This window comes from Aphelocoma coerulescens, chromosome 20, assembly GCF_041296385.1.
Source record: "Aphelocoma coerulescens isolate FSJ_1873_10779 chromosome 20, UR_Acoe_1.0, whole genome shotgun sequence".
Lineage (NCBI taxonomy): Eukaryota > Metazoa > Chordata > Aves > Passeriformes > Corvidae > Aphelocoma > Aphelocoma coerulescens.
The window spans coordinates 11597715-11619600 of record NC_091033.1 but is presented as its reverse complement, the minus strand read 5'-3'; the positions used below and the strand labels follow the sequence as shown (position 1 = coordinate 11619600).

Here is a 21886-nt window from a genome sequence, read left to right as displayed (position 1 = left end):
CATTTTAGTTTGTTTCCATTAATATGGTGTCAGTTATTACCTAACTACATATAACCTTGGGAAAATAAAATGATAAGCTGTGTCGCCAAGTTTCCATGATTTTTCTAATATGGGAAATATAGTCTTTCTTTCACAGAAATGTTGTGAAATAACTTTATATATATACACACACACACACACACAGAGCAGTTAAAATGGTATAAAACACATGTTCTCTTGGCACAATTTATTTTCTGAAAACAGAAGGAAGCACTGTGAGTAATGAATCAGGGATTGTATTGACCTGACTGTCACTGTGATGACCTATTAAAATCTAGGATGTTTTATCATCCTCTTAAATTGGATTCAAAATCTATATGTAGCTAAGGATACAGTTATTAAATATTGTGCTGGTAATACTCATATATGTGAACAACAAATGTGTTGGACATCACAGAACCATGAAGTTGTTGAGGCTGGAAGTTACCTGTGGAAATTTTGTGGTTTCTTATGTTTAAATTGAGTTTCCTGTGTTTCAGTTTGTGCCTGTCATGGTTTAATGCCGTCCCCTGCAGTGGGATGGGAAAGAGAATGGGAAAGAAAACCTGTGGGTAAAGACAGTTTAATAGGGAAAACAAAAGTTGTGCATACAAGCAAAGCAAGATATTCTTTAACCACTTCCCACAGGCAGGTGCTCCCCAGGAAAGCAGGGCTCCATCTCGTGTGACGGTGGCTGGGGAAGGCAGATGCCCGAACTCTGAACATCCCCTCTTCCCCTCCTTCCCCCAGCTCTGTATGCTGAGCATGAGGCCATCGGGTTTGAAATACCCCTTGGGTCAGTCGGGCTCAGCTGTCCCAGCTGTGTCCCCCCAGACTCTTTGTGTGCCCCCAGCCCCCTCGCTGGTGGGGTGAGGAGCAGAGAAGGTCTCAGTGGTGTAAGCCCAGCTTAGCACTGACTGAAACATCCCTGCGTGATCAACACTGTTTTCAGCACAACTCCAAACCACAGCCCATAGCTTATCTTGAAAAAGATGAACCACCCCAGCCCAAACTGGCACTGTGCCCATCCCCTCCTGCCCTGGCACTGGGCAGGGAGCAGCCTTGGCTGAGGGGACCACAGGGGTGCAGCCTGGGATGCTGAGAGTCCTCGGGTGTACTGAGGACAGCACTCACCTCTTTTAAGCTGTATTTTGCTGTTTCCCCTCTTCTAATCCATTCTTTCCTCCAGACAGTTCTAGTCATAGACCAGTTACATTGGCTGGCCTGGGCTGTCAATATTAAGTATCAAGACACTGGTAATAGTAACTTTTCCACTAAGCTCTGCATTTCTTGGAGGAGATTTTCTATTGTGGCAGAAGTGCCGGGCATGGCAAATCCTGCTTCGGTAAGGCAGAATGAAGTTACTGTGGAGTAAATCTCATTTAATGCTTTGAAACGTAAGAGCACATTCCTATTTTGATACACATGGACAATAAATCAGGTCTCATGAAGCTGTTATCTGTCTAAGAATAGCAAAGTATAAAGAGAAACAAAATGAATTCATATTGCATATAGATTTAAGTGTTAGCCCTCTCTGATATCCGGGATCTTTTTTCTTTCACAGTGAAATGACTTCTCACAATTGCACAATAATCAGTTATTGTTTTAGAAGGTCAGCAATGCTGCTTATAGCTCGTGAAGTACTGACTTGATATGTTCACTTCTATTCCACAGGCCTGTTTTATGCTTTCACTCAGAAAATTTTGGGGGGCAAGAACACTTTCTCCTTGGCTATCTAAAGTACACTGGGCATGGTTTTTTTTAATTTTTATTGATAATACCAGCAACACTTTTTGCTTAGCTCTGCCAAATATCTGTTGCTCATCTAAATAGGAAATTTCTGCTTTATTAAAGCACTTGAAAGAACTCGTCTTGGTTGACTCCAAGCTCAGTAGCAGCCGTGGTGGACTCTGTGGCATATGCTGCCCCAGGATGGTGTGAGGCCCATGTGCTGAGCTTGATTTTAGCACCGTCTGGAATTTGCATCGTGCCCACAATAGCCTTCAGCTGAGGTGCTATTTTCATCCTTGAAAACAGGGATCGAGTTAGATGCTGATTTTTCCAAAGGAGCAAGCTAAATCTAAGTTTATATGTACTTAAATTCCCATTATTTGAGTTGGCTGACTGCTTTACTAAGTATTTAAAAGTCCTGCTAACACAGGGTGCTCGGTGGTTTGTGGTTACAAACACTTGGATGCCAATGCCATGGTAACCAGGCCCGTTTGGGTACCTTGCTTGGCAAGATCTTTGTAGGTCTTTTCTCTTGGGCTCTGCTTTATATAGTTAACATAGAAAGCAGAACACAAAAGAAAAGATTTCACAAAATTAACATCTCCTGTTAACAGTAGGGTAGGGATGCGTTGTCCTCCATGGCATCATCTGCTGCTGACATTCAAGCAGTTCTAATTACTTTAATGACTCCCACTGGTCCCTCTGTAACTGCTGGATGGTGCCTGAGGACACTCTTCAGAGGTGGGAGAATAAAGCCAGGGAGCAACCAGAGAGTGAAACTGCTCTTCTTGCCAGCAAAAAATTGTTCTTGGGGAGGTCTGTGCAGTTAAGGCCAGGCGCTTCCCTCTTTGCCAGTCTCTTCTCTCATCCTGCTTTTAGGGAGTGCTTGTACCTTGGAATTACTTTAGATTCCAGAATCAATGCAAACTCTTTGCTGCCTTCTGTTTGTTTTACATATATATATATATGTATATATATATATATATATATAAAAATTTTAATTTTTTAAAAATTTTTTTTAACCAACTCTAATCTGCTTAGGATATTTTTTTTGTGGAGTGTGGCTGTGAAGTTTTCCATCTGTAAAATGTCTTGATAGTTACCAGTCTCCATTTTTCATCCCATTTTTATACGGTGAGCTACAAACATGCAAGATTATTTGATCCTTGCATGTGGTGGGAGAAGATTGACATGTTTTCTTGGGATCACAGGCTGAGTTTTGACTTTCTCCCTTTTTGTAGTCTTAGACAGTGCTCACTTTCTTGATATGCACTTCCATAATGGACTTGTACGTTATTATTGGTGTTCTTTGATACAAAAGAAATTCAATACCTCTGGGGCTATAAATATCATTGATTCACTCCAAATAGAGAAAGATACTGTAATATTTTTTAGATTATTACGACTTTTCCATTTCTCTCTGATGGGGAAGAGTTATGAATTTGGTAATCATTATGCCCTGGGTAACCGAAGTTACGCAATCAAACCCTCTCTTTAAAACATAATTATGATTGTTTCCAACATTTAATTCTTTTTCTCTTTCAAAATATTATTTTTAATGCCTTGAGTGGATTTTTTGTTTACTGTTTCAAAGAATTGCTCCTGTTGCTTGTGTTACAACAGAGGAGCCTTAGTAGCAGAATAGCAGATTATATTTCTCACCTACAAAGCTTTAATAGAATTATTGAGCATTTCAAGATGTTGCAGTAGGAATCCAAGCTTGAAATAAATTTATGGATTTCTTTTTCCCTACTGAATGACTTGGATGAAAAATCTCAGTCTTTTCTGTGTGGAATTCAGTTTCTTGGCCAGCTTGTTTTAAAAAAAAATGAGAAAAATTTAGAGAAAAGAAGGGAAAAAAAAAGTTTTGTGAAGATGCTGGCTTGAATCTTATTAAAATAGCAGTCACTTGTATAAGTGATGTAAAAGGGTATGAAATCTTATAATTATTCCTTGTGTTTATTCATCAGTCACTAATACATACTGAGATAAAACTAAGGGAGATGTTGTGTATATGCATGCACATAAATTCTATGTAAATTTGAGTTCCAAATGTCAAAATTGCCTCATTTTAAAATTCACTCACACTTCTAGGAATTGTGATTGCAAGGGCCGACCTGTGATGCACCTGCCTTGGTCTGTGCTGCTCAGGGGAAATGCTCAGGGTTGGGGCTGCCCAGGGGATGTGCAGCTGCCTTTGCAGGCAGGGGTAAAGTTCCTTTTGAATTTTATGGGGATAAAGGTACAGATATTAAAAAAGCCCAGTCAGAGTTTGTGTTTTCAGCTGAGCTGCTGTTCACCAGTCCTGTATCCAAGTTAGGTAAAACACAAAAGTTCTGCTGTGTTTTATTTCAGCTAAGGCTTGGGGGGTCTGGGCTGCAGAGAGCTCTCAGGACAGAACTGGTGGAGCTGAAGTGCTTTCCATCACATCTGCTGTGTGCCCAGCAATGCCTCCACAGCCCAATAATCTTCTGTCAGGGCAAACTCGGCTGTGGAGAAAACAAAAATAGCACTTGTGAGATGTGTGCTGCAAAACCACCAGCCTTGCTTGCTTTGAGAAGTTCCAGAAAGTTTTCCTGGGGTGGGTGTGCAGCACAAGTTAAAGCACATTAAATGGCGTGTGGATGTTGATGCTCAGGAGAAAAGCAGCTCTAAAGCTGAAACCCAGGGGGTGTCTGTGCTCTCCCGTGGGAGCGTTCCCACTGGGATTTAATGTGCTGCGACTCCTGCATGGTGACTGCACACCATTAGTGGATTTTCCTCAACTTTCCTGAGTGTCCTTATGTTGTTGATGTGACTTTTGGTCCTGCTCTTGCTGCTGCCTGCAGACCCAAAGCCATGGATTTCCATGGGCAGACCTTACTCTGCAGATCCTGCACCATGTCGCCCTTATGTGTCAGTCATTTAATTAACCTTTCAAATTGTCTCTTCAGTCCCAGTTAGAAAGGGCAAAGTCCTATGGCCTGTTTTAATATTTAAAATGAGAAACTGATGTTCATCACTGACGCTTCATTTCCTGTAGAATGATGTGCCTCAGAGCCCTTTTATCTGCTGGACCTGATGTGCATGATGATGCTTCTGCTACATTAACACACACTTTTCAGCAGGACTGTTCCTACTTTAGGCTGATTAGGTTAAAAGAAGATCATCCAGAATACGATGATGATTCAACATTTATGGTTTTTAGCCATTGCAGGCTAAATATATTCTCAGCAGGATATCTGGGGGTAGGGAGGGACAGCAGAAATGCTCTGCTCAGTTGTATTTCTAACAGGTTTAGTAATGCTCAGTAGAAATGGTATCTTCAGTTTTCTTGGTGCAGACATTTGTAACAGAGTACCCTGTGCTATAAAGGGGCAATTAATTGTCTGTCTGATGTGCCTACTGTACATCAAAATCTGCTTTTTAATTATGAGTATGAAGCTGGCTGCACAAAGGATCAATTTTTAATTTCCTAAGATACCTAATGTGTTATGAATAGGAAAATAAGCTGCAGTCAAATTGAGCATTTTATTCCTATTTTAAAGTAATTGTCAAAGTTATGAAAATATTTATGTGGAAACTAGTGTTTGAGTCGTCTGATTACATAAAAAATTGTGGACCTGTAGAAATTAATGGTAGAGAATGAGGTTTCCCCTCCCAGGAGATCTAGCAGCTGTAGACACTTTCTCCAATTAATCCAATTGAAAACATGAGACACTGACACATCTCAAAACAGGCATCCAATTTAGGAGTCTGTTGGGGACTGAAGTTCTTTAGATAGCCCAGAAAGTTTCCTGAGGACTCTGACTCATCGCTCAGAGTCTGCAGGAGTGAAGTGGAAGCTTGGGTTCCTGTCTGTGCCTCTCAACCTCCCACCCCACAAAAAGGTGTGAACGCTCGCCTGTGTGTCTGAGGCCACATCTTCCAGCTTTGTGTCCATATGAGAATATAAATGATTAATGTTTGGCTGATGGTTGGAGATAAACATTGTTCTAGAGCATGGAAGTGAAATCTGAAAAAAAAAAAATGGCATACGACAGTCTTTTATCAAACTGAAGGCTCTGTTAGTGTGGGATTTTGCGTGAAATTTGCTGGTGGTACACTAAGAATTAATTTGCTGTTAGGTTTGAGGATGGAGTGGCTTCAAAATTATTGATAAACATTGAAGTGATTTTTAAGTGCTTTATGATCTAATTTTGAAGAAGCATGAAATACTTTGTTCGTTTTAGTTTTAGAGTTTATGTTGATATAAATCTGTGGACAATTTGCCAGCATAGAATCAGAAGATGATCAAGTGGGTTTGACCTGGAACAACGTGAGCCAACTGTGGCATAAACTCTGAAAGTACAGAAAAGTGCTCAGCAACACTCATGGCTATCCAGAAAAGAAAATGTATGTGTTTATCCAATTAAAACTCCAGGAATAAATAAGCACTTTAGACACAATCTACTTATCCAGCTGGAATTTGGCCAGGATTCTAGAAGTTGACAGCCCTTGAGGTTGACACCTAGAGGTGTCAACAGGGAATTGATAGTGAGGGTGAGAAGTTGACTTGTGCATCCCTCATGTGGGGTGCTGGGCATTTCTGACAATGCCCACCACAATGAACTGCTCCTTTATCCCTGCCCTTCATTAGTGTGCCCTGAAAAAGCGTGAAATGTAATTAAAATAATCCTGAATTATCATTATTTTAAGTGCCGTTAATGGCACTACTGGAGACAATGAGATGAAATAGTATCTAATTTTTCTCATTAATATTGTCCTTCTAATTCCTCTTGCATCAAAGGCTTTTTCTGCATAAAATTGCTCTTGAGGAGGATGGAGCTGCATTAAGAGGTATCACAGAGTTTTGGGTTCTTCATCTTCAGGTCTTTAAGGAGGAAAGGTTGGTTGGTTTTTTTTTTTTTTGAGCTTCTCTGTGGGGCAATCTTTGCAACAGAAAGTCCTGTTTTTAAGAAATAATAGCAGATGTCTATGCTAATAGTACCATGTTTGTAAATGTTTTTTCTCAGGCTGGTTTTTGTAGTTACAGCTGTCTCCCAAAGAGCAGCTGAGTTATAGAGGGAAAACTGGCAAGATTAATTTTTAATGTGATAACTTTGGCTAGAGTGTTATTCCTTAGCAGTGTACACCTATGAACTCAGGGGTTGTGTGTCTCAGTAACAATTTCAAAACTTCCTTCTCCCTTCCTCCCCCAAAAATAGGGGTAACCAGTGTAATTCAAAGGATCAGAGAGGGTGTATTTTTATTTTTGTGCTTTTCTCTTTTCCCCTCCTGCTGTTTGGTGTGGCTGACATGCATGAGTGTGTGGTTTTTGGGTCCACTTTTGAATTGCAGCGTCAACAGCTGCAGGTGAGTCTGTGGGCTGTGGTCACCAAACACAGTTCCAAGCTGTGGCTTCCAAGTGAACTGGCATATCCTTCACAAGCATTTTTATTTGACAGCTGATGATTGCTCAAAGTTTCAGGTGCCAAATCTAATCTGCATTTTGTTGGGTCCCGAGCTGGCTTCCTGCCTGCTCCAGCCCTTTGGATGCCTGTGGCTTGGTCAGCAATAAAAGCATTTAATTGCTTGCCTTGCTCTTCCTGCTGCCCTGCTGCTGTGTGGTGCTGGTGGAACTGGGAGGAATCCTGAATGCATTGCTGTGAGTCCAGAGCCTCGTATTTAAGGGCTGTTTGCTCCAGGATCTGAGGTGCCAGTGAGGCACTGGTAAAACAAGATGAAGTTGTGCTCACAGTCACTGCTTCAAACACAAAACTGCTCCCGAGGCTCACTTGGCATCTCCCAGAGATGTGAACCAAGTGCTGGAGCATCTCTCTGTCTGATATTCTCAAACCCAGGCTTTTGTGCATCTGTGTGTAATGAACTGAAGTGGTGGAATAGCGGAGACTTTACGGTGGTTGTCTAGACAGGGTGATGCTTATCCATAGAGATAAGTTCCTTTTTACCAATTAGGGGGAAAAAAAGGATTTATTTTGCTTAAGCAGTACCTAAGAGTAATAAGAGTAATGCCATTCTCTCGGTTGGTTGCTCAACTGTTAAGGTGATGTTGGGGATATTATTGAACGAGACCAAAGTAAGTACCAAGGGAGAATTAGCTAATTCAGCTTAATAACTGAGCATTTCCTATTTGGTGGAAGCAGGATTCCACATCTCTTCCAGGAGAAACAACTAAATTAGATTTTCATTAAGAGATTAGTCCATGTCATGACTTATATCCTACAAGATTTTCTGTCATAGCAGAGCCTGATTCTCAGCAGACCCAGTTCTGGAGGCTCTGCCTGCTCTTTCCAGTCTCCTTGTGTTCCCTTAACGTTGGGAAATGGGCTGTGGAGTCTCCAATAGTTGACATGAATACCTGAGTGCCATCCATTTTGTCCTGCCTCAGGCACAGGTGGTTTGGGATGTGCTGCAAATCATGGCTGTGATTGAGGGGCAGACACCACGGGGATGGTGTCAGGGATAACTCAAGGTCCTGACAACAGTCTGTGGGGAGCCAATTTCTGCAGACCCTGATAGTTACCCCAAACTGGAGCGTGGTCACTTCTGGACTACAGGAGTGGCTGCTTTCTCTCTACTCATTATCTCATTTATTAATGAGCTGCTGCAATTCTGCACTGTCCTCCTTCCTATCCATAGGAGAGGGAATCCACTGTGTTCCATGTCAAACATCTGCCCAACAAACCTGTCCTTCATGAAGGGGACCCCTCCTTCAGTTTCCCTCTGTGTGATTAATCCATCCCAGTGCTGCCTGCTTTGGAAGGAGCAAGAAAATGAGTCTTTTCTTTTTCTTCTCTTAAGGAAAACTGTTAAATACTTAAATGCAGGCTATTTTTTTTATCTTCCTGTGAGATGCCTCAGGGCAAGGTTACAGTAATTGTATGTTATGCTGCCCTGCTGTAGAGAGTCCCGTTGTAATTTGGCTCGTTTTTGTATCATCTCTCTCTGGAGAATCAGCTGGAGCAGCTCTTGCAGACTGTCAGTGTGGTTACAAAGGGGTCTGTTTTGTGTGCATGTTCCTTGGGAGGATGTCTGCCAAGGTGTGGTGGTGAAAACTGCTGTGGGGTTTGTGACTGACATGGTTTTTTCCTCCTTTTTTTAAATTTTTTTTTTAATGGGACGTTGAAAAATTAATAATCTTTAAGCAGAAAGGGAATTTTTTTGTAGGTTAGGTAGAACATTGTGGTCTCGTAACTGTGGAGTAGTTTATTCTTCTCTGGAGGAATACACACTCCTCCAGGGAAAAACGGCACTGATTCCCTGTGATGCTGCAGTTCTTCACTCAGCCCTCCTATCCACGTTTCCCTTCCTAACAGTTAATTCTGGTCAACCTGACCCATTTCTGACCAGAAGTCTGATTCAGGGACAAATTAATCAGGCATTACATATAAACTGTCAGTTCTTAACACAGTAGTGAAATTCCCCTGAGCTCATTTTTTATCTTCCACAGAAGACAGAAGTGTATTGCTGCTGGAATGGGGCCCCTTTTTAGACTTAACCATGTCTTGGTACAGGTTGTCCTCTGGGGACTGAAGATCTTTCAGGACAGACAAAAATCCCAAGGTGGTTTTTTTTTTTGTAATGGTTGCTAAGCCTTTACTGTTACTGAAGAGGAATTTAAGGAGTTAGAACAAGATTGGTTTAAAATCTATTTGTTTTCCCTCAAGTCACTGCAGGTTCAGAGAATGGGTTGGTTTGTGCTTTGTTTCCTGGCAGGAACATGTTTTCAATATAATCCAGCCCTCTCTGTAGGTCTTCTTTGTTTGGATTGTGCTCCACAACGTTTCAGACATGAGAGCAGTTAATATGGATTGTTCCTCTTGACCCTGACCACATTCATCCCCAACAATTCATTTCATTCCAGTGGATGATTCCCTTTTGGTTGAGAACGAGGTGCCTGGAAGCTTTGCTTTCCCCCAGTGCTTTTATGACCTATTTGAGATGCCAGAACACCTTTATACCATGTCACACTGTTCTGTCCTTCCTGCCTGTGCTGGATGCTTTAATGGAAGGACAGCTTGAAAAATGTGGGGTACAACCCAAAATGTTAGATTTTTCTCCAGTCAGTAGGGGTTAGTCTCCTTGTATTCAGCTCTCCTGACCTATTTTACCCCAGCAACCAGAAGCCGTCTAACTTTCTTGACGTGCATCACCCAATTCGTTGCAGTTGTTAAAACACAGAGATGGTACATTTCAAGATGTACCAGCAGCAACATTGCCTAGAAGCTCCCTTTTAGCAAAAATAAAAAATTCTGTGAACATTGGGGTGCATTAAAAATTTAAAATGCAACTAGTGTTTTCCATATTGTAGGCACATAAAGGTGTAATAGGAGCTTTTGCTTGGGGATTGTGTCTTTGATACGTGTGTGTGTGTCTTGACTCCCAAAGCTTTCCTGTCTCTGCCTGTTAAACTTGGCCGAGCTGCTTTAGAAATCCACCCCACACTGTGATAGCTCCAGCATCTCCAGGGTAATCTGGGATGCTGCATACAAATCCTTGTGCAAGTTTTCAGTCTGACAGGCTCAAGCCAGACCAGGCATATCTGTGAGGGGTGTTCAGCACCATTTGTACTGCCACTGGACTGGAAACTCAGCTCAGATGTTTATTGCCAGCGTCTCCAGCCCAAGTCCGCTGTGTTCCACACAGCTTCTTCCCCTGATGGGGTTTTTCTCAATAAAACTTCACGCCCAGCAGCTTCCCTGCTGTCTGAGGATGTGTTTGTTTCTTCGCTTCTGAGCCTGTGGTCAAGCTCTGTTGAAGAAGAAAAAGTTCAAATGTGGACTTCAGTCCTTTTTTATAAAACTGTAAAAACACAGAAAAATATTTATTGAGAAGAGAATTTTTCTACAAAATGCAGCAGCTTTTGGCACTTACTTTTGGCTCTGCTGCACTTTCAGTGTTACTTTGCTCTCTTGTCTCACTTCTGACAGGCTGGGTTACCTTAGCGGGGAGCTGAGTCTGTGCTGCCCAGGTTGGCCATCCTTCAGGGAGTGGTTTAACTTCTAGAATCTCAGAATCCTGGAATGGTTTGGGTTGGAAGGGACCTTAAAAAACATCTAGTTCCTACTCACTCCTGCCATTCAGAGAGATCCAGTTCACTCTGCCTTTTTGTTGCTGTTGTTGTACTGCAGAGTGGTTTGTTTTGAATCTCTGTGCTAGGGAGGCACCGATGTTGGAGCTGATGCTCTACAGAAATGCCAGGGGAAACAGGGTCCATGAAAACTGACCCTGGTTGCTCCAAGCCCCATCCAGATGGCCCGAGCTTGCCCTGCAGTGCAGGGTGCTGAGGAGGTGGGCAGGGCTGGCGTGGGTGAAGGAAGCTGAGGCTGGACAAGATCAAGCCAGGCTCCACAGTGAGAGGGGGCTTGGTCTGGTGAGGAGACAGGAGCAGAACAAACTTTTGGGTGCAGAATATGGGAGGAGAGAACAGTCAAAGCCAAGCAAAGCATTAAAATGAATTAAACAGAGAACCATTCTCTGGATTTGCAAGTTTTCAGCTGATTCTGGTCTCTAAGTACTCTGCAGAGTGTGTGAGGCTGTTCCTGAGGGACCCCAGGGCTGCTCCTAATGAATTACAGTCCTGCCTGGCCTCCAAATTTGTTTAATTTGTTTTTCTTTTATAAAGTGAATTTCCTTTGGTTTTGTACAGTGGGTAGAATTTTTTTTTTTTTTTTTTTTTTTTTTTTTTTTTTTTTTTTTTTTTGCAATGTGCAGAGCATTATTTTATAAACTCTCTAAGAGGATTGGAGTATCAAAGCTCTGGATAAGTCTTGCATTTGAATTTTTGTGACTTTGCAAACGGAGCATTATTCATTTTCACCTTTACGGGTGCTGCTTTCTGTATGAAATGCAGAATAACCAGCTGCTAAGTGAGTTTCAAATGGAGCTTTTCATTTTCTTCTGAGGAAATAACATGAGCAGTGGTGGTAATAGATCATCTGTACAGGAGGCAAATCTATTTTTTATGAGCATGGTATTTTGATGGCAAGTGCCAAAATCATATAAAAATAAGAATACATATTGCAGATAATTAGTTCTGAGGGTTTGGGGTTTATTTTATGTTATTGTACTAAATTCAAGCTTTTCTGTGGGCAGAGATGAAGAGCTGCTTGCTGTCTATTGTCTACTGGAGTTTCAGCCAAATTGGGTACAAGCTGAGTGTCAAAGTTCTCAAGGTTTAGCAGGATGGTTGATGTAGAACAGAGGAAATTTGAGCCAGATTTTGGAAGCAAGTCTCCCAACTCCAGCTGGCTTCAGTCTCAGGCTGGGTTGTGTTGGGCACAGCAGGGTGGGCTGTGTCTCATCCCTCGTAGCTGGAAGGAGAACAGACCTTTGCAAATATTCATCCCAGCTGTAAATGCATCCTGTCACTTCAGCTCTTGCTCTGCTCTCCTGGAGGGACAGAGGGGATCCAGCAGCCAGGAGTCCCTGGTAGTGCAGCAGGAAAAGCAGTGAGGATGTCACTGGGCAGAGGTGTCTGTCCGGGCTCTTGTCACTGCCCTGAGTGCAGAGCTGTCACATTCAGGGAAAAAAAGGCTGAAATAACACTTGTTACAACCACTGCAAAATATTAAAAGTTGCTTGGATGCAACACAGAAAAGTACAATCTAGGGGATGCCATTTCACACATGTGCTCCTCTCTAATTTGTTCATTGTAGTGTGTTTTATTTGCCAAATAATGAAAAATATTATTGCAGAAGCTGAAAATGAAAATTAAATTTCTGGTAGGATATACTGGAGTAATGAAGAAAAAGAGAATGTAAAAAGGATTCTTCCATGATAATTAAGAATTATAAAGTCATTACTTAAACTTGCTTTCTGAATTACAGAGAGAATTAAACTGCTTGTTTCGGAGCAGAATCCTTGTAGCATTCCTTCATTAAAATTCTACATTGTCAAAACGGATAAAAATGCATATACAATGACTAATTTTGTTCCAGCCTTGCTCTGCTTTGGGCCTTATCTCTCTTCACAACAAAGCTCACCTTGAAGGGACTGAAGTAATGATATATATTTGCTGAGCTGGAAAAAGAAAGAAAGAAGCATCTACTTTTTGCAATCTGTGTTCTTTCTCCTCCAGATACTGAGAAGGAAAAGACCTGTGGGGTACTAAAGCTCTCATGTACTATAAAGTGGTATTATAATGAAAAGTATTACTTTTTATGGCATCCCTACAGTATTAAGGAAAGGCATTTTTCTATAAATGTTAATCTTTAATCTTTATAAATTGCACTCTGTAAGACTAGAAGGTCTGTAAAGCATTTGTCCCGAAGGCTTAGAAGGATCAAAATAGCATTGCAGACTTTCTACTTTTTCTTTTTTTTTCCCTAAAACTTAGAACTATTACCTTGTTTGGAGGAGGAAGGGTGAAAGTGATGTAAGCCATTAGACTTTCCTTCCAGGTAACCCTTAAGCTGATGTTCAACTTTATGTACCTGCATAAGTCCAGTTGAGTCACTGGGACTTAAGTCTGTGCTAAAATCCTGTCTGGAATGGGAGCATTAAGGACTGGAAGCCCCACACACACTGAGCTCCTCTCCCAGATTTCTGCCAGCTCCCATCACAGGACACTTTGGGTGTGTGAAATGTGCTCTGTAACTGGAGTTTCAGGGAAGCTTTTTACAGGCAGGAATGGAAATGAGCAGGTTTGACAGATAATTAAACCTGGTTTGTGTATTTCCTGCCTACAAGTTTCTTCCCCATTCTTCTTCCCAGTGAATTATTTGTTGTTTTATGCTCTGCCTCGCTGCACTCAGCCTTTGCTCCACGTTCTGTTTCTGAGGGTGCTGATCTTCATTGCTGAGACGAGGTTTCCGGACGTGGAGCTGGTGTTTGAAAATGATTGGATTGGGTTGCACCCTGAATTTGAACCTTAAATATTTAAGTTTTACTTTGATATTAGCTTGCCTCGTGTGTATGGATTTGTACAAGTCTGGGCTTGGGGCTTGTTTTACCAGGTGGTGAGCAAGGGGTTGATTAAACTTAAATGGAGAGTATTAACAAATCCCTGCAGAAAGTTGTGATAAGCATCAGCAATTTCCAGTTTTGTTGAACTTTTTAAAATTGGTTAGCCATTCTGAAAAATATGCATTAATGGTATATTAATACTTGATATCTGTTTATCAATGAAACCTTCTATAATAAAGTATTTATGAGATGTAATTTTAATCTATAATGAAAGTTTGTCCAGCGGACTCTCATAATTTAAAAAGCAAAACTTTCCCAGAAGTTTTAACTCTGCCTAATGTGTCCTTTAATACTTTTTGTTGTTGTTGTTTTTCTCTAGGTAAGTGTCTCCATTCTGAAACTGCAGGAAAGTTCTCTGAATTCGGAAAAGTTGGATGCCTGCTGAGCAAGTAAAGTTCTTATGCTTAAGTTTTTTGTAAAGTCTGTCACAGATTTTCAGTCCTTTCTGAGTTTTTAAGGGCATTTTTACTTCTGAATTTTGTCATGTTTAATAGGTGTTGCAGATACTTGAAGAGGAGGTAGACTTGTGTGCAAAACATTTTTAATTTAGATTCAAGTTTGAGGCTGACTATGGGTAAAGACTGAACAGAGGAAAATCAAGAATATCATACTTTTAATGTTCTTTTTTTTTTCTGATGTTGTTGGGTAAAGTCACATTAATTTAAATTGCCTGTGAGTGTGCAGACAGGCTGAAGCAGTCTGGTGCTTGTTCATCTCAACCCATCTTGATGGTGCTACAGAAATGTTATTGTGTAATAGCTATGATTTTAGCCTCCGTAGTAAAAACCATGGAGAGAGGAATAAGGGCTAGCATATGATTTTTCTTGGACAGAGTTTGGTTTGGAAAGAACTTTGTTTTGATAGTGGCAGAGATTGGTTCCTTTGGAATTCAGCCCTCCCAAAAAGCATCAAGCTGACAGTGTCTGGGTTAGCGAGTGGAGAAAAATATCCTGGTGCAATGCTCTTAGATTTTCTTTCTTTTTTAAGTGGGAATTGCTCCAAATCTGGGAATTCAGTGAAGGTTTTTACTGCATCCAGGTCTCAAAGCCTTAAAGAGCTGATGGTCTGGTTTCACTCCTGAACTCAGATCTCTGAGGTTTCAGAGCAAATCCAGTTGCACTGTGTTGTTTTCTGACTTAATCTGAGGGGCTCAACTACATCTTGTTTCAAGATTGAAATAATGAGGATGCGTGTGTGTGGGAGAAGGAAAAGGAGGTTTTTGTTCTGGGTTTTTTTTTACATAAGGTTAAGAGGTAAATGCACTGCTCGATGCAGATGTAAATTGTAATTGTGGCTTTACAGTGTCTGTATTAGAATATTGACCTGAATTGATACTACAAATATAATTACATTGATTCTTTCCTGATGGCTATAAACAGTGACATTTCCCTTGATCTCTGAACAGAGTTAGTTATAAAACACATGCTCCACTTTTGTATTCACACATTGCATTCTCATCACTTTTGTCTCTTGCTCCCCAAGGGCTTGATTTAGAAGAAGTGTCTGATTTAATGGAAAAAATGATGAAACAACACAGACAGCAATTCGGAGCATTTCTAATATAGAAGAAGGTGTTTCTTTTTGATTATGTTTCTCAGACTTCATTGGTTATATTTGAATATTTGGCTTAAGAAAAATACGATGCCAGGCTATTTTCACTTTTTAAATTATTTTAAACCGTGTATCTGCCTTCATTGATCTCAGAAATGACTGTTACTGAAGTAAGAGCTATTGCTCTGATCTGATGTAACAAATCGTGCTCCCAACTTCCCATCAGGTTCCCAGACTGGAGAGAGCTCTTGTATGAAAGGACAGAAATGAGACACAGAACCTCGGATGCTGCAGTATTTACTAGTGGCAGATATAGGTGTCATAAAAATAAGGACTAAACATTAGGAAAATGGCGTTGGTATTACAGCTTCTAATGTAGCCTGGTGGCTTCATTTCACAAATCATGCAGAGAACCCTCCAACTTCTACCTTATTTTCTTTCAAGTAGATATCAAGAAAAAATGCTCACGGATAAGCATTTAAAAAAATGGATATTTCATTCAAAAATACTGTTCTTTTAAAGTGACTTCTTTTGGCTTTCCTTGTTCTGTATTGCCAAGTTGTGCTTGTATCTCTGGAAACAGTTCCTGAGCATTCTCAGTTCCTCTTAGCATTCTCAGAATCATCATCCCGAGGATATTGTGAAATGAGACCAAGTAATTGTAACTGAGATTGCTAAATGTGCTGTCAGTGCTAAGATTATAAGTGTGATTGTTCTGGCAGTCTGCTGTGATCAAGCCACCATGTTGTTTATCCTTATTTAGAGAGGAGTTTTTCTGGAATGTTATTTTAGTAGGCTACAAAAGGAATGATTATAATGTCTTGTTTAAGGAGACAAATGCTTCTGAGTGCTTAAACACAGAACAGTTTTGTTCATCACTCCTCATGCAGCAAGTCGAGAGACTTTTCCGTCTGAACAAGAAAAATACCTGTACTGGCATCATATTAAAACATTTTTAAACATCTTACCTTTGCAAGAGGTGCCTGTTTGACTCACAGGAAGCAGAGCCAGTAAAGTTGGTGTTTGTGTCAGGCTGTATGTGTAATCCAGTTTATACATAAAGAAGTAAAAAATAATGAAATGTAAAAAATAATGTGCCTTCTCCACAAAATCTGGAATAACATTTGCCAGTGTCTCTCATTAGGAGATAGCAGAGTAAAGCAGAGCTGTCTTGATTATAATAACCATCTTTCAGATAATGCAGTGGTACATCAGCACTTTACACTGGGTTTGTAATTAGATTTGTTTTATTTTCAGTTCCTAGCAGAAGCCAAATGAAAGTGTCTGATGCTTTTGACCAGAGCAAAGAAATTCCACCCAATATTTGCTGCTTCTAGAAAGTGTCAGATAGTTTTGGGGCAGATGGTGTTGGTAAAGGACTGGGTTGGGGAAATAGGAGCCTGGGAAGATGGGGAGCCCTTCCAGACAGGTTTTAGCAAGCTGGGTGGTACCTTGGGCTAGAGTTTACTGTTTTTTCCTGTTCATGCGTGTTCTTCCAGAGCAGCACCTTGTTCTCTCTGGGCACCGACACTCCCTGAAGTCTTTCACTGCTGTTCATCCAGGGCACAGATCCTGCTTTTATCACCCTGGCTGTTCTGTCAGTGGTTGAGCAGCACTTCAGGATTTCTGAGAGTACTTGCAGAGCTGTTCAAAGCAGTGATTGCCCCTCCTTTGGACATTTGGGAACGTTACCCATCCATGGGCCTTGCCTCTGCTTGTGTTTGTGTGGGTCCCTCCTGGTGATGGTGCCCGTGGCCGGAGGCACTGCCAGGGTTTGCCTTGTTGTGCTTCAGCTGCATCCATCCTGTCACCCCCTCCCTGGGAATGCTGTGGGTTTCTCTTTGAACAAATCCACACAACAGCATGTCCTAGCTACTAGAAATAGTGCTGAGTCTCTTCAGACTCAAGTGGCCCATTTTTGTATCTCCTGAGACGCCCCGTTGAAGAATCACACGGGAAACGTGAGGGCAGGTGGCAGCTGGTATGGCACAGAGGGTCTTGTAACTACATTCCTGGTTTAAGTGTAGCATAAATCAGCCACAACTAAAGCTCTTCAGTGCTGGCTGAACCTCAGAAGAGGCAGGAAGTGTGGTGAAATTCATTTTGTCCCTCACCTTGAGAGAAAGAATAAAACATGTCTAGATGGGCCCAGTGCATGTTGATTTGTATCAGTTTGGGCAGAGGGGTTGGGGTGGACAGGCTGCTGAGCTTAATTAAACACATTACTTTTGTCCTCAAAGACTTTGCAGGCACCACCTTGCCTTGGCCTTGAACCCTGCATTTGTCCCGGTTTTGCTCTTTTAAAGCACCAGCTGTGGGAATTACCACTAAGGAAGTGAAAGCAGTTGGAAAGTACAGAGTACATCTATATTCAGTTATAATACCAAATTAGGTGAGAAGAAGTCAGCATGTTTCAGTATAAAGCGCTTAAATCAGGGGAAAAATGCATAGTCTCAGTTTCAGATAGAGCACTGGCTGGGTTACAGCAGCATTTTCTGCACTGCTACTTTAAATACCTGGGGCAGTTATCACTGGGGGTTTAATATTGCCTATGATATTACTTTACTGTGATTAGCTCAGTGATATATTCCACATATATATAACCTCTGGGCTGTTTCTTTGAAATGTATTTCCATTTTAAAAGTATATTACTATGACCATACTAAGAGGAAAATTACCAAGTTCAGAAGTCATTGCTGCTGAGTATCTTTAATGGTACATATAACACTGTGCTGCCACAGTTTGCAAAATGTGCTTTAAACACGCACCTCTCCCTAATTGAATAGACACTGTTGTTTTTCATGTCGTGTAAAAATATTGCCCTTACACTTATGTCAATTCAAAGGGCTCTTGTATAGGTGATTATTTGAATTAGCTGATCAGAAAGCACCAGGAGCGTGCCTGGATGTTTAAAGCGTTGCATCTGTATAAATCATGTGTCAAATACACTTTCCAGTGGCACCGGTGTAGGTGAGGTTAGCAATTGATTTATCTGGGGGAAATATTCAGCCCTTTCAGCGTTCCCAGAGCATGTTTCTCAGCAAGTTGTTACACACAAAAATACCTGCATTAAAGGATATTAGAAAAGAAGCTAAACAGAGCACACAAACCTTAAGAAATCCTTAAATTGAGATTGTCTGTGCAACCTTTATTTGCATCTTACGTGCATCTCCATTACAATGAAGCCTTTATATGCTCTCATGCTATTTCTGCACAGGACCCTGGCCTCATTCAGTGCACAGAAAGTAGGATGCTCAGTTAATGAGAGGCTATTCAATATTTTGTTTTCCTTTCATTAATCAATGTGTCCCCTATGCCTTATTTCTGCTTGTAATTCAAACCATGTTCTGGAGACAGAACTATTAATTTCCTTTTGGGTTCCTCTGTAGTGCTCATCATTTTAGTATTTGACTGGATCATAAGCACCTGGGCGTTTCTTTTTTTTTGAATTAAAACTCCTTGTGAGGTTAAGAGAGTTCCAGTTTTCCCCCACATTGTAGGATTGAATAGACCAACAAGAGATTAAGGTCAAAACTACCCATTAATTTCAGGTGTCCAATCTGAGATGACTTGGACCTGTTTTTTTCAGCTTACTTAGCAATGTACAGCACTTTACACAACCAGATTGCAGCTCCCACTGAGTCCATTTGCAGCTGTGAATATTTAGCCCCTGCACTTAAGATAATGAAATCACAGACAGAGTGGAAAGATTGCCTTCCTCCATCCAGGCTGGCACTGGTGAAGGTGAGGAAGGACTCCATTCTTAATTAGGTATGTCCTGGAGACCATTTGATTGGACTCTGTGATCTTTAACTACCAGCTCCCTGCCTGTTTCATCCTTTTCACCTCTGTGAACATCCTTTGCTACTCCAGCCTCTGCCCTTCCTGGCAGTCTTGCCCTCCTCACCTCTAACCCACCTTTAGCCATTTTTTACCTGACTTCTTGCTTTACTCATTCCTCCTTTCATGGCCGTGATCTGTGTTTTCCTCTGGAGCTCTGACCTGTTCTGTATGAAATATTGAACAGTGAAATACAGATCAGCATTTTGCTGATGGTGTGGGATCCAACATCCCAGTTTTCAGAGGACTGGAGGAAGGGCATCCCTCGTGTTCAAAGCCCCCTCCAGTAAATTCCCAGCCATTGCTCAAAACTGTGCAGATGCAACATCTTTTCAGATAAAAGGTTTGCCCAGATTGTTTTAATGCATACAAATGTTTTACTCACCCTGATCTTGAACCCAGCTGACCTCCTTCAGCTGGAGCTTTCAACCTGGAGCAGGCAAGCGCTTGGAAAGACACATCTTGGCCAGCCAGATACTGCTTTGGTTAAAAACAGCTGAGAAATTGGATTTTACAAAAGAAACATTTAATTCTAGTCAAGTTGAAACACATCTGAAAGGTACCACATGCATGAGACATGAAGTAAAGCTTTGCATGATAAGAGCATTTCTTTTAATTATTTATATTGCACAAGAAAAAGGTACTCTGATAACCTGACATTAAGGGTGACGGCAGATAGTACACATTAGCTTGTATGAAAACTAAATATAATTATTGCATTTGCTTTCTTGTGTCTGTGAAAGAGGCTGCGATGTTTGCTGTCAGAATGACAATATTGGTTGGGTTTCTCAAGGATTCTGGCTGATGAAGAGTTGTGTCTCCACCTCAAAACCCAGCCCAGCATAAAATGCCAGTTTCCATTTCCCTTCCTAATGGAAAACATTCCTGTTTTCTCAATCCTGTCTTGCTGTTATTAAGTAAGAGAGACAGTCACACCTGTAGTAGATTAGAATTGATCATACACGATTCCTGCTCCACTGTGAACCCTTGTGGCATCATTATTTCATGAACTGCCACGTTCTCTGAGATGCATTATTACTGCGTTTTAAAGAACACCTGTAACATCCATTTTTCTTTTGTGTCTGACAATGCAACACTACTAAGGATGTGAAAGGTAAACGAGGCAGCAACCATTGTGAAAAGGTAATTTTGTTAATTGGTGATTGCTGCAGTGAGAACAGTTCTCTTTGTTTTGCCACAGAAAAGCTGTACGTTTTTATCCTGAAAATGGGTTGAAACAGAATGGATTCTTGAAGTTTAGGGCTGGAATTCTTTTTGACTACCTACTAAATGTATATAAATATCCTAATATATACATATTGTATACTAATATAAATGTGTCTATAGTAGTTTATATATAAAAAATGGTGTTTTAAATAAGAAAAAAAAAAAACAAAAGGCCCCCTAAAGACTGAGTGTCTGTGGCGTTTTACATCTCAAGACTCATCTCCTTGCATAGTGAATATAAAGGTTTTTCCCCTCTTCACTGAGTTCTAGAGAGGGGCTCTTGAAGCAGTTTCATAAATGAGAGATAAAATGAGGACATGTAGCATTTCCATGTTCTCAGAATATCTTCTGTGACTGTGGCTATTCCATGCTACTTGGGGACCTGTTCCAGTTTTAACAGTTTCCACAAGTACAACGGGCAGAAGGTATTAAAAAGAATTACAGACTTTTGCAAAGATTGACAAAATAAAGCTGATGGGATTTTCTCTTTCCTTGAAGACTCGGTTGGGTAATAATACCTCTGTGTGGTGTTCAGGGGTAACATTAATTTTAATCAAGTAGGGATAAGTAAACTTTTCCCTTTCTGTCTGTGTTACCAGAAGAGCTGAGAAGTGGCAGAAAGACATTTCCCTTGTGTTCAGGGAAGAGGCTTTGCTGGTCCCTGCACGTGCTTGAGGTGGTGGGAGCGCTCTGGAGGTGCTGCCTTGGGATGGAGAGCAAGAAGATGTGGGAGCAGAGAGGGATGGATGCAAACCTGTTCTGGTAGTGTTTTCAGGAAAGGAGGAAAAGAGGCAGGGAGCCTCATAGGTACAGACCCCCACATCCCTGTTCTTGTGCTGCCTGACCAGCCGGGGTCATGCTGGAGTCTGTGGGGGCTGCATGCTGAGAAAACCTGTATTTCTCAATATTTGTGTTCAGCAAGACTTTGTTGGGTTTCTGGTCTGTAAATCAAGAGGAGACAGACTGGTGGTTACTGTAAAAATGCTGTATTTCCTTCTCATAGGGTGAGCTGTGACTAGGTCTGAAGAAGAAAAGGATCCCATTTTCAGTGCCATGATGGTCCATTATCATCATTGCATAAATACCAAATGCACTGGTACAGCAGCAGCAACTGAGCATTCAATTCATCTAAGCTGAGAGAGCATATTAAATGTAGAGTTAACTTTCAAATACTGCCCTTTAAATTATTATTAGCAGATGAATGTGATCACAAATATTATAAAAATACAAGATACAGCCAATGAAAGATGCTGGAGAATGGCAGTCTCCCAGTGAAGCATCAAGTTGGATGCAAAACTTCAACTTCTCTTAAAGGTCTGATTGTGCAAGGATGCCAGCGTGCTGTGAATGTTATTAGCCCTCTGAAGTGGGTGTGAATTCACCCATGGTGATGAATTTCTATCTGAAATGAAATTCAAGCAACTTCTGATTAGCAGCCTCTATACTTCATCTCCCCTGTACTCATTGGGTTAATTGAGGTGGATCTCACCTGGAAAAAGAAGTCTTCAGAAGGCTCCCTGTGCCAGAATTCTTAATAGTATTCACAAAGACAGAATCTATCACCTAAGGA

At 41.1% G+C, this 21886-nt stretch overlaps 1 protein-coding gene and 1 long non-coding RNA gene across 3 annotated transcripts in view; both read left to right on the top strand.

Moving 5' to 3' along the window:
- Positions 1-16216, top strand: part of LOC138120934 (uncharacterized) — an 83710-nt gene extending 67494 nt beyond the window's left edge. The window contains exon 2 of the long non-coding RNA XR_011155993.1: positions 15181-16216. This is a non-coding gene — a long non-coding RNA (uncharacterized lncRNA). The remainder of the gene's footprint in view (positions 1-15180) is intronic.
- The window catches only part of CDH4 (cadherin 4), a 420603-nt gene that overhangs the window by 102245 nt on the left and 296472 nt on the right, over positions 1-21886 (top strand). The window lies entirely within an intron of this gene.